We start from the raw sequence: 12710 nt of genomic DNA, 5'->3' as shown, positions 1-12710 counted from the left end.
CCTATCTGTAGTACTGTGTTTAACTATGATTTCTTTCGAGGCCGTCTAGAAATCACGTACCGGTACCACTAAACTCTTGAATTTACGCTAACCAGAATGGTGATTTTCTTTTTCCTGTTGAATGTCCCTTCGTCTCTACTCCAACGAGAAAACAGATATCAATTTTAAAACATGTATTTTCTTTCACGTTATGTGGGAATTACAAAAGAAAATATTCTTCCTGCACTGGAAGGGGGAAAATTAATATCAGAAAAGAGCCTCAAGTTTTCAGTGAAAGCTCCAGCCGCAACAACTATAATGCCCTTTCATAATAATATGGCAGCCTACGGCACGGAAATCCACACGAAGTTTTGGCCAGCGAAACATATGAATCTCATTACCCGCACGGAGAGAAAGAGAAAGCAGTGAGCGTCTGCATTTGTCTCGAGTCAATTGTTCGCCATTGTGAGGTTGGATGAGCCCACATTGTCCGTCCGTCCGTCAGGGCATTTGCATGAAGATGTTTGTATGCAGACAGACTAAAAAGTGTATGACAAGAAGCATCAGACTGAGTGACACGAGATTCGACCACAATGCCTGTAAACACTTACAATGTTAGAGCAGCAACGCAAATAAACGTCCACACGAGAGAAAAGTTCTTACACAAAAATGTTTAAAAAACTTCAAGCAATGTAAACCACGTACAGTATAATGTACAAAATTTATATCCAGTTGGATGACGTCCAAAAACTCTTTCAGAGACTCATGAGACATCTTCTTGGCTTTTCCTCTTTGCCTTCAAAAATCACATCTATGCAAAGAAAAATGTGCAACAAGAACGCATGTAACCTAGTATAAAAGGTTCCAGAAGGAAGAGGATTCTATAAGGAGGTCAAGGATCTACAACTACGGCTAAGAATTTAAATTGACGAAAGGCTAAGAGAGAGCAGGATTTCTCGGATTTACTAGCACCAATGTTAAAACATCTTACAGAGGAATTGGAATCCTCGAATCATCACTGATGATAATGCTACTTGATTAGCCATCCCTGCAGTGTAGGGGTAGCGGGCCTGCCTCTTACCCAGAGGTCCCAGGTTCAATTTCCGGCCAGGTCAGGAATTTGTACCTGGATCTGGATCTAAGGGATGGTTCGAGGTCTACTCAGCTATATGACAGTGAGATAGCGATCCCGGTCGTGTATAACATTTATGTTCATCAGCTGTTTATTAATTTTAAACAGGCATATGATAGTATCAGAAGGGATCAGTTATGGAAGGCAATGAAAGAGGCAGGATTGGTCCAAATGACTCTAGCGACAACAGTATGTAAAGGTTGAGGGTACTTTATCTAAAGATGTTGAAGTTAACCAAGGATTACGACAGGGTGATGTACTCTCCGCCCTTCTGTCTAACATTGCTTTGAAGAGGGTAATGCGAATAATACAAGGGAGAAACCCTGGTGGAACATTGTTTAATCGAGTGACACAAGACCTTGCATATGCAGACGATATTGATTTGCTATCCAGGAGGAAACTGGATCTGGAAGAGAAGTTGAGAAAAGTAGAAAAATATGGGGCTGAGATGGGACTGATGATTAATCAGTCAAAAACCAAGTACATGCTAATGTCTAGGAAAAAGTATAATGAAACAGGAAAATATATGAATTTAAATGCAAAAGAATATGAACGCTGCAAAAGCTTTAAATATCTAGGGTCAATGGTAGCTGAAAAAAATTATATGAAGGAAGAAATACATGCTAGGGTAGCAGCTGGTAGGAGTTACTTTGCCTTAGGCAAGGTATTTTAAGCAAGGAGTCTTAGTAGGAATCCGAAGTTGACTCTTTATCGGACGGTAGTGAGGCCTGTGGTGATGTATGGTGCGGAGACTTGGACTATGACACAAAGTGATGAGGAGATGCTACGGAGATGGGAAAGGAAGACACTTAGGAAAGTCTATGGACCAGTAAACGATGGTGGACACTGGCGAATCAGAAATAATAAGGAAATCAGGGAGCTGTATAATAAACCAGATTTTTTTTTTGCTAGGGGCTTTACGTCGCACCGACACAGATAGGTCTTATGGCGACGATGGGATAGGAAAGGCCTAGGAGTTGGAAGGAAGCGGCCGTGGCCTTAATTAAGATACAGCCCCAGCATTTGCCTGGTGTGAAAATGGGAAACCACGGAAAACCATATTCAGGGCTGCCGATAGTGGGAATCGAACCTACTATCTCCCGGATGCAAGCTCACAGCCGCACGCCTCTACGCGCACGGCCAACTCGCCCGGTAGACCAGATATAGTAACAGAAATAAAGAGTAGTAGACTGCGATGGTTGGGACATGTAGAAAGAATGACAGAGAACAGGACAGTGAAGAAAGTCTTTGATGGGAAACCAGAAGGACGTCGTATGAGGGGAAGACCGAGGATCAGATGGTTGGACAGCATGGAGGAGGATTTGAGACGGATGGGAGTTAGAAGATGGAGAACCAGAGCAGTCAACAGAGAAGAGTGGGTGGAGACTGTCCAGGAGGGCAAGGCCCTACAGGGGCTGTAGCGCCAAGGAGTAAGTAAGTAAGTAAGTAAGTAAGTAAGTAAGTAAGTAAGTAAGTAAAGTTAAAATTCTTACAGAGGAATCGGAATCCTCGAATCATCACTGATGATAATGCTACTGGATTAGCCGTCCCCGCAGTGTAGGGGTAGCGGGCCTTACCCAGAGGTCCCAGGTTCAATTTCCGGCCAGGTCAGGAATTTGTACCTGGATCTGGATCTGAGGGATGGTTAGAGGTCTACTCAGCTATCTGACAGTGAGATAGCGATCCCGGTCGCTTCGTAGACCAAGGTCACTCGGGGCTGATGCGCCACGGGGTAGTACACTCACTCCACATAAAGAAATAACTACAAAGCGAGTTAACTCTGCAGTTCAGGTCACGTAGTTGTGAGCTTATATTTGGTTGCATATGGGAGATGGTGGGTTTGAATTCCACCGTCAGCAATCCTAAAGATTGTTTTCCGTAGCTTCCCATTTTCTCATCAGGTAAATGCAGGGGGGCTGAGCCTTAAGGCCACAGCCACTTTTTTGCTATTCCCAGCCTTTTCCCACCCTCACGTCGCCAAAAATCTTCCATGTGTTAATGCGATGTTACACCACTAGAAAGGAAAAATTATCTTCTGAGATGTGGTTTTGAACACGACTCCTACAAATATCATGGATCGACAAAGTAAGGAATACTCGGATGCCCACAGAAGGAATTCAAGATCATGCCAAAGATCAAACAGAAGTGATCAGTACATATTCCCCATGTGATGCTCAATAACTAGTGTCATCTTCAAGGCTCCATCTCCTTGGCTAGCATTCGGTCCGAGGGAGGCGCGGTTCGACTTCTGCCTGTGATGTTGGATTTTAACCGCGAATGGTTAATTCCAACGGCTGTGGAACTGGGCACTTGTTTTGCCTCGACATTACTTTACATCTTACACACAACATGTCCGTCCATTTTAATCATATACAGTACCTCTCGCTGTACAGACTCAGACCAAGATGAGCTGATCCCAGGCTATAATAGCCACACGAAATTTAAATTATTATTGTTAGGTAAGGTAAGGGTGTACTCTGCCCGAAGGCAGGTCCGAACCTCCGCATAGGTATGCCTCAGCCGGAGTTTACGTACGGTAGAGTGGCCAGTTCCTTTCCGCTCCTCCATTCCTTACCCCCACCAACAGCACGTGACAACCCATCCAAATCTTGACCACGCCCAATGTTGCTTAACTTCGTAGATCTCACGGGATCCGGTGTTTCAACACGGCTACGGCCGTTGGTTTTATTATTATTATTATTATTATTATTATTATTATTATTATTCGTTTAGGGCCAAGAAAGACCACGTTTAGTAACTATTACACATTTTTGGTGCTCATTTTTGCAGCCCAATACCGCTACCTTCTTTCCTTGGCAGCCTGCCGTCTTTCTTTCGTCCATCACTGTCCTGCTTTTGTCCTTCATGGCAGCCCTTGAAGTTATTGATTTGTAACCGGTACTGTGCTCGATATGAGATTTCCTCTAGCCTTAGTTCAGCGTTGTTGAAGTCCTTCGTCACCTCCTACAACCACTTGTCAGAAACTTTAGGTCTACTATCAAGTATCTGGAAGATTTGTTTTGTCAATCACCTTCCATCCACTATGAAGAGGTGTCCATAGAATTTCATTCTCCTTTTCCTAATAGTGTCCATCAGTCCTTCATTTTCCTGATACAGTTCTTCATGACCCCTTAACCTATATTGTCCATTTACAATTTTTGGACCCGTTATCTTGCGAAGAATTTTTATCCCAGTCTTCTCAGCGTCTCTTAAACCAGCCTTCCCAGACATTCAGAGGTACTCACTAGCATATAGAAATGTCATTCCAAGCACAGTGTTGTAGTGTCTGACCTTCGCCTGCAATGAGATTGCTGTCTTCTTACAAAGGTTGTGAGTTTTAAGGAAAGCAGTGACCATCTTTTCTAGTCTATTGGACAATCTCACCGAGCTATCTGAAGCTCTCAACTCTCTCAATTCTACCATACCTTGCCTTTAGGTGATGGAGTGCTGTTTTAATGTTCGTCATAAACTTTGATTTTTTTAAAGGAGTCCTAATTTATCTGCTTGTTTCTTGAGTAGAGTCATGTTTTCTATAGCTGTGTCTATATTTCTGGACAAGATTGCTACGTCATCACCAAATGCTAGTCAATTGATCTTCACGCTGTTCTTCGATCCTCCAATGTGCAGGCCTACTTGGTTTTATAAGCCTTTCTTGGAAAGTTATTCTTCCCATTCAAACTTTCTTCAACACACACCTGAACAGAACTGGTGATGACTTAGTTTTAATTTCTGACTCTATTCTAATTTCAAACAACTTAGAAAATTCTCCCATAAATTTCACTTTTGAGAGAGTATGCGTTAAGGTTTCTCTGATGTCTGTTGTTTTCAAGTCCACTTCAAATATCCTGCTAAGATGTCGAGTAGTACTTCCCGGTCAACTGAATCATAAGCCTTTTTTGAAATCTACAAATGTACTACAAGATCCTTTGAGAAGTACTCTTTTCAGATTTCGTATCTGTTCAACACATGATCTTCCTTTCCTAATTCTCCCTTGGTATTCACAATGTTGGTGATCTATCCGCTCCACTAGCCTATTCCGAAGAGCTTTAGAAAGCACTTGTATGTGTTTCTGGTACAACGGAAATACCACGGTAATTGCTGACATCACTTCTTTCGCCTTTCTTGTGTAAAGGGTGAATCAGTACCATTTTCCAATCATCAGGTATCTTTCCCGTTTCCCAAATTTTTGTCATTCCTAAGCTTAACATCTTGATTGTGATTTCACGACCACTTTTTTGCATCTTCACTGTTACTGAGTCTTCTCCGGATGCTTTATTGTTAATTCTGCAACTACCTTCCGCATTTTTTTCACGATTTGGTGGAACTGGATATTCGTTTATTTTGGCCATTTATCCACGGATTCTTCACTGTTAAGCAGTTTCTCGAAATATTTGGCCAGAATGTCGCAGTTTCCTTTGTCATGCACTGTCAGTTTCCGAAACATTATTGTTATTATTATTATTATTATTATTATTTCATCAACATAATCAGTTCCACTAAATGGTATCAATGTTTCAGATTTTCTTCTTCCAGTAAGGCCTGTCTTGTACCATCCCCTCCGTAAGTCCGTGTGGGTTCATGCTATCTTGAATACTGTCCATTCGCGTCTTTTGGGATATTCTCTACTTTCCCTTTCCATTGCATCATTTCCAGCATCCTCCTTCCTACACATTTCTGATCCTTTTTATGACCTGCCTATACTATTTGAGTCCAGCTTTGCTCACCTATTCCGACACTTAAATCATTTTCAGCCTTCCTTTTACTACCTCGTTTCTTACTTTACCCAGCCTTGTACTTCCTGCTCTAGAACTCAGACTTCTCATTTCTGCTACATTATTTTTGTCAGACATTTTCTCGCCATCGACCACGTTTCTCCTCTGTAAATCATGGCTCTTCCGACTACTGTCTTATATATCTTCCCTTTCAGTTTGTCTGGCACTTCTCTGTCACATGACACACAAGACACCTTCCTCCAGTTCGCCCACACGGATTATATCCGGCTCTGTACTTCCTCCTCCAATACACCATCTTGTTGGATAAATGAACCTAGGTTCTTCAATTTGTTAGTTATTAGTATTTATATTACAGTCATCTTCACATCTGTTTCCTTCTGTCTCAGGCTCATAAACTCTGTCTTGGCTCTGCATATCCTCATTCCTCCAATTTCCAGTGTCTCTCTCCATTTTGTAACCATGTCTCCGCTTCCTTCATCACCTCTGTACAGAGGACCACGCCATCTGTGTACATCATCGGAACATGGTGCCTTTTCCGCAGCAATAGTGAACAGTAATGGACTGAGAACGGAACCTTGATCAACTCCTACTTCAACGGAAAACGTGATAGTCGTACCAGCACCTCGTCTAATAAACATTCGGTCATGCTTGCAGATATCTTGTAATAGGCGAACACACTTCTCTGGTACCAGGTTTTGTCGCAGACATTTCCACATTTTTGGTCTTTGTACGCTGTCATATGCCTTCTCAAGGTCGATATAGATCATAAATAAATCCTTATTGGCTTCCATGCATTTTCCAATTCCAGTACCTCGTTTACTACTTTATCCAGCCTTGAATGTCGCATTACACACCTCAGTATTCTCATCCCAGCTACATTTATATTTTCAATCTATTTTCTTTTCATGGGCCAAGTTTCTGCTCCGTAAGTCAGTCATAGCTCTCCTGTCTACTGCCTTGCGGATCTTAGCTTTCAATCTGTCTGCTACTTTTCTTTTACATCACACTCTCGACACAAATTCCTGACAAAGTTATAATTATATAGGTTAGTTTTTAATATTGTTCCTAATAACTGCAATTTGTTCTAGTTTCATGTAATCGTCAACCTTGGTTTCTGTAGGAGAAGACTTCATAGTCTGAACTACACCAAGAAAATCAAGGCAAATAAATACATACGGTAAGTAAAATAAATGGTATGGTTGTGAAATCTATACTTATGATACGAACGCCAATACTTTCACTCTTTTCCGAGTTGCGGAGAACAAACATCTAATCTAACTGATGAGAGAAAAAGAATTAGAAGAAGTAGTTTTAGTACAGATAAATTAAGAGTTTTCTTCTCGAAGAATGAGCATACCTTGTCAGATGAGGGATTGCACTTATTTAGGAAATTTGAGTCAGAAGTAAATATAAAAATGTGGTTTTTCTCGCGGCTGACGATTCACACTAGGCGTGTATGTGCGTGATTACAACACGTCTTATTATAAGATCTATAGTAATTCGTATGAGGTACTATTCCAATATTTCCTTTGGAGACTTTCACTTAGGATATCCCAATAAGAGTGGAGTTGACTTATCAGAGTATAACTTAAAAATGTCTGTGTAAGGGACGAAGTAAATTAGTTTCGAAGCACAGTAGGTATAAAGAGATTATTCTGGAGATTCTACCCTACGATCCAATTTAAAGTCAAAATGATGATAAAGCAGGAATTTCCAGTCGACTGAAACCTCGCAAAGGCCAGGTAAAGCAATAAAGCGAGGGAACACGTGTCAACTGCTGCTCGGTAGAAATATGACACTGTTCTGCCCTTGTATGGAAGCCATTCTATTTAAATCTGAGAACAGTCGGTAGTCGTACACCTTCCCTCTGCCCTCGCCAGCATGACCAACCTCAGCAATACGGGAAAACTAACCACAAACAGTGCTAATTTCGGAAGATGGGACATGAGAGCTGATATCATGGTAGGAGAAACAAACTGAATATCACAAAGCGTGGGCTTGTCACTACGATGATAGCGACTAGGTAGTCAATATTATGGACGCTACATCCCAGAGTTTCCTTCCATGCACTTTTATCACAATGTTCTGTTTTATCTTCTCTGTTCGGCTCTAGATGTCACACAATCCTGACGGTATTTGGTCTCAGAAGTCTAGGTATCAGTAGTATTTCATTTTAGCGCCTTATCCCTTCTTCAGCTTTTACCTACATTCTCCCAAAGGCCATATCGCTTTGCTTTCTTTACTATATTATTTTCAATAGATCATTAGTTTCATGTCATTTTGATCCGAAAACAATAGTTACCATCATCACATCCATAAAATTCATCGTCACTAGAAACGTGATAAATAGAGCCTGAATATTTTAATGAAATTGCATTGTTTATCTGCGTATTCCGGCAAGGAAAAGGAAGAAGAGTATTGGTAAATTTGATTTTAAAACCTATTTGATAAATATTAAATACGTATGTTATAACATTTAAGTTTTCCAGACTGTCATAACCGGTTAAAGATAAATACTAGAAAATATCTGTGAAAAAAATATGACGACCGGAAAGTTACTAACGAGATCAATCACCTGGGCAGCTAAGTGAAGAGGAAGTACAGCAGACAGAGTGCAGTATGATAAATTAAAAACCATGACCACATTTATTAAGATAATGAATACAAAATTATAACAAATGCGTTTACACTTGTTCATAATATGCACCCATTTTTAATATTAAAAAGCATGATGTTATGGAACCTGATGATGTTCCTTCAGGAACGAAACATATCATTCTATTATTAATTGTGTTTATTATTAATTAAATGTTTTCTTTTTCGGGTATTTTCTGGCATTTAATTATTTAATATGGAATCTTTAGGTCTTATAGGCTGTTGAAACTCATGCAAGTTGAAAATGAAAAGTTCATAAACCAATTATACGAAATTTAGTAACAATTTCTTCACTGTTGTATAACTCACATACAATATATGTAACTCGTGACTTGTCCGATAGATAGTAGCACTACAAGTTAGCAGCGGAAAGAGAAGAAATTCTACAAAGCATTGTAAGTGATGTAATTGTGAGACACTTCGAATTGCTATTATCCACACTCAGAACATATTTTCCACCTCTGGTTGAGAAAAATCTCGTGAATCAGAAATCCCTTCTTTGAAATAGAAAATGAGATGCCCTCTCTTGAGGAAGATCAACTAGCCAAAGTATCTTGGCAGAGAGAAAGTGAAAAGTAAATTGAAGTATGATGTGTATGTGGAGAATCAGGTGTAGATGTATCACAACTCCACGTCTTTGATCGACTTTTGTGTTCATAACATCTCTTATACCCTACAATTCCTAGAAAGGAAATACTGTGTTTAATGCCTTTCATGACAACATACCTGAGTGAGTGCACCTTTTCTGACCTCACACAAATGAGGACGAAGTTCAGAAACAGAGCTAATGTAGAGGCTGATCTTCGGTTCGAGCTACTACGATTGTAAAACGCTTGGTCTCTGAAAAAAAAAAAAAGCACCATCCGTCCCGTTGACCCAACAACCGCAACAAGTGAATTTTTCAACTAATTTTCCAGTACCAGTCTGTTGTAATTATTAGCCAACTGTCACATTGTTTTTTAATTTATGTGCGTGTATAACGTATATTTAAGCACTATAAATTAATCTTCCAAAGAAAGTAAATATTAATCCTAAATTATACGAAAAAAATCAATCGTGGCATCTTTTCCATTTTTATTATTATTGTTTACTGAATACAGTATTGTGTTCTGTGGCTAATGGGTCCTCGGACATACATGCGATATGCTCAGGGGGTCTGAAAAACAAAAAGTTTCGGAAACCCTGAGTTAGAATACTGGCGCAAAGGAGAATTGCTGAGGAAAACCCGTCATTACAGAGTGAGTGCAGCTTTAGCCACTGTACTGAGAGATTTGAAGTGGAGGGGGTATCTCTTCCATGGGGTCCGGCAGAAGAGCAGATATTTTTTCCATCCACCAGCAGACACGAACAGCTGTTATTCTTGATCCAACCATCCGTTTAGAAAGAGATCCCAGGGAGAGATAAACAAGAAAAGAAAGACTTTTATGAGCCACGCATTCCATATCGGAGTGAGAGACATAACATTCACCTAGAAAACTGGTCCGTGAAGGGTTGCTACTCGGAGCAAAGTACCAGAGCATACGGGGAAAATCCTGAAAAAGCTTGGAATCCATCACACAACACTGGACAAAATGATTAGTGACTAATTTAAATCATCACTTACACTACTCCTAAATGATAAAAATCGTTTAGTGGTTTGTTTCTTTACAATATTTTTAATATTTCCGGCTATGGTCTAAATTGTAAAAAACAAAATATGAATTTTTGTGGTTATTTACAGTTTGAGAGCTTATTTCTTTTGAAAATATAACTGGTGGACCTATCACAGCTTCCCACGGCTATTTTAACGTGCAGGAAGCCATCGGTAGGGACTTACCAAATTAAAACACACTCAAATGCGTTCGATCTCTGCCAGGATCGAACCAACTATCTTGGTAACAATACGTCACCACAGAGGTCAACATTTGATAATATCGTTACGTTGCTGCTTCTTTGTGGAGGCGCTCACCAATTCCCGCTCATTTGTTGTAATATACGAACCAGTGACATGCTAAACTGAGATGTCATTTTTTACATTCATTTATGACAGATGGTAATTAGCAATCACAGAAAATATGGAGGAAAGCATTATATTAATAATTGCGCCTATAGAAATCTATAGACACTTGATGTCATAAAATATAACTCGAAAGGATTGCTGTTCATAGCATATCAAAAATAGATTCTGTTTCATTTTTCGTTCCGCATGGATGTATCATCTGACAAGTTTGCAATTGAGTCGATAAATATTCTATGGAAGAGGCATAAAACGTTACCACGTACGAGTAAAATGAGGTCTGATATTATCCTTGCCTGTATGATTTATGACCTGTATTTCATATTTCAGAGCTGAGTTTTGAAGGAAAAATGAAAACCTATTCTACAGTAAAATTACTTGTAGTTTTAGACTCGTGCTTATTTACGATATTGAGACGGATGTCCGAAAATCTTTACTTAGACTAAGGATAAGGAAGAGTATTTTTAAAGCTTAAGTGAAAAAACGCTTTTATGGCGTTTATTTCGCTCAGCATCTATACTTACTACCACGTAGAAATTCATCTTTCCTGTTAATACCGCTCTGCTGCGGTGATTACAAGTGCACTAGGCCAACGCGTACAACACCGCTCCCTATATGATCTTTATGGATGAAGATTATAGCGAATACACCATCCCACTTCATTGTCACGAAAACATATCGTCAAAAGCGTCATAGAACATCTAGTTCGCATGTACAATATTAGCTGCTAATGGAAAAACAGTGTACAAAGGAGAACGATGGAAAATTTAATCTCTAAGCTGTATGAAAATCATTTGCCTTTGTTCCTCCTGTGGATGGGTAAGTTAGAATGAGACCCACGGTATCCCTTGCCTGCCGTAAGAGGCAACTAAAAGGGGGTAAACTTTTGTTATTTTCCGACCCCGAAGGTATTAGACATCCGAGACTTAGGGTGTCTTTCACTTTCACGCTCTTTGTGGTCCTTATCTTTCATCGTCAGATACCTTCACTTTTCGAAGTGCCGGACCTCTGCCACGTTTCCCTCTGATTAGTATTCATAGAGGACAGTTGTTCATTAGTCCTTCCTCTAAAAAAATAATCACCACCACCATTTGCTTCTGATTAGCAAAGTGATCTGAAGGAGAACATTTCACAAATTCAGCATAGTCAGAGTTCACAATCTGATGAACTACATTTAACTGGCATCATAAGCAGCGAATGAAAGGAGGGGAACTGTACTGATTACTTTTCACTATTCGTAAAGTCAGAATGAACACCCGCGGTGTCGCAAACCATTCAGGACGATCCGATGTGTAACCTGTGTTGAAGAATTCATATTGAACCACCTTACCATGCAAATGTCCGGCTCCATGGCTAAATGGTTAGCGTGCTGGCCTATGGTCACAGGGGACCCAGGTTCGATTCCCGGCAGGGTCGGGAATTTTAACCTTAATTGCTTAATTTCGCTGGTACGGGGGCTGGGTGTATGTGTCGTCTTCATCATCATTTCATCCTCATCACGACGCGCAGGTCACCTACGGGTGTCAAATCGAAAGACCTGCATCTGGCGAGCCGAACTTGTCCTCGGACACTCCCGGCACTAAAACCCATACGCCATTACATTTTTTTTGTTTTTTTTGTTTTACCATGCAAATATCTGAATTGGATAATTTTCACACCGGCCAAAAGTAAACTTTCTACCATTCACCTGTAAACAAGGTATTCCATTAGCAGCTCGTAAGTTGTAAGTCTCTACGTCAACAAAGAGACACTGAGAAGATAGATCAAACAGTGAATGATTTGAAGGCACAGTGCGTCGAAACACAAGATCAATATTCTATCGGCGAATATACAGCTACAGGTACGAACAGAGTTTAACATTGATTAACACAGGTTGTAGACTGAATTCTGAAAGGCACAGGAAACTACATGAATTAGGGATACCTGACCAGTAGCGTGTACCGTTACCTTTCGCCCTGATAACGGCGTCGATGCAGCATGGCATGGACCTCATTCGATGATGGAAGCGTTGGGGAGCCATACTGATCCATGACTGCTTCACAGTTTCCCATAATAAACGAAAATTGGACAGAGCAGTATCCAAGTTGTCCACATCCCTTCTTAACAGCGTTCCAGATTTACTCGACAGGATTGAGGTTAGGTGACCTTATGGGCCAGGCAAGGATCGTTATGTCTATGGAGTATTTACAGAACCAATGAGCCTCAGTTCAGGAGC

The sequence above is a fragment of the Anabrus simplex genome, chromosome 1 (assembly GCF_040414725.1).
Source record: "Anabrus simplex isolate iqAnaSimp1 chromosome 1, ASM4041472v1, whole genome shotgun sequence".
Lineage (NCBI taxonomy): Eukaryota > Metazoa > Arthropoda > Insecta > Orthoptera > Tettigoniidae > Anabrus > Anabrus simplex.
The sequence above is the reverse complement of the archived record's forward strand: the minus strand, read 5'-3'. Positions refer to the sequence as shown.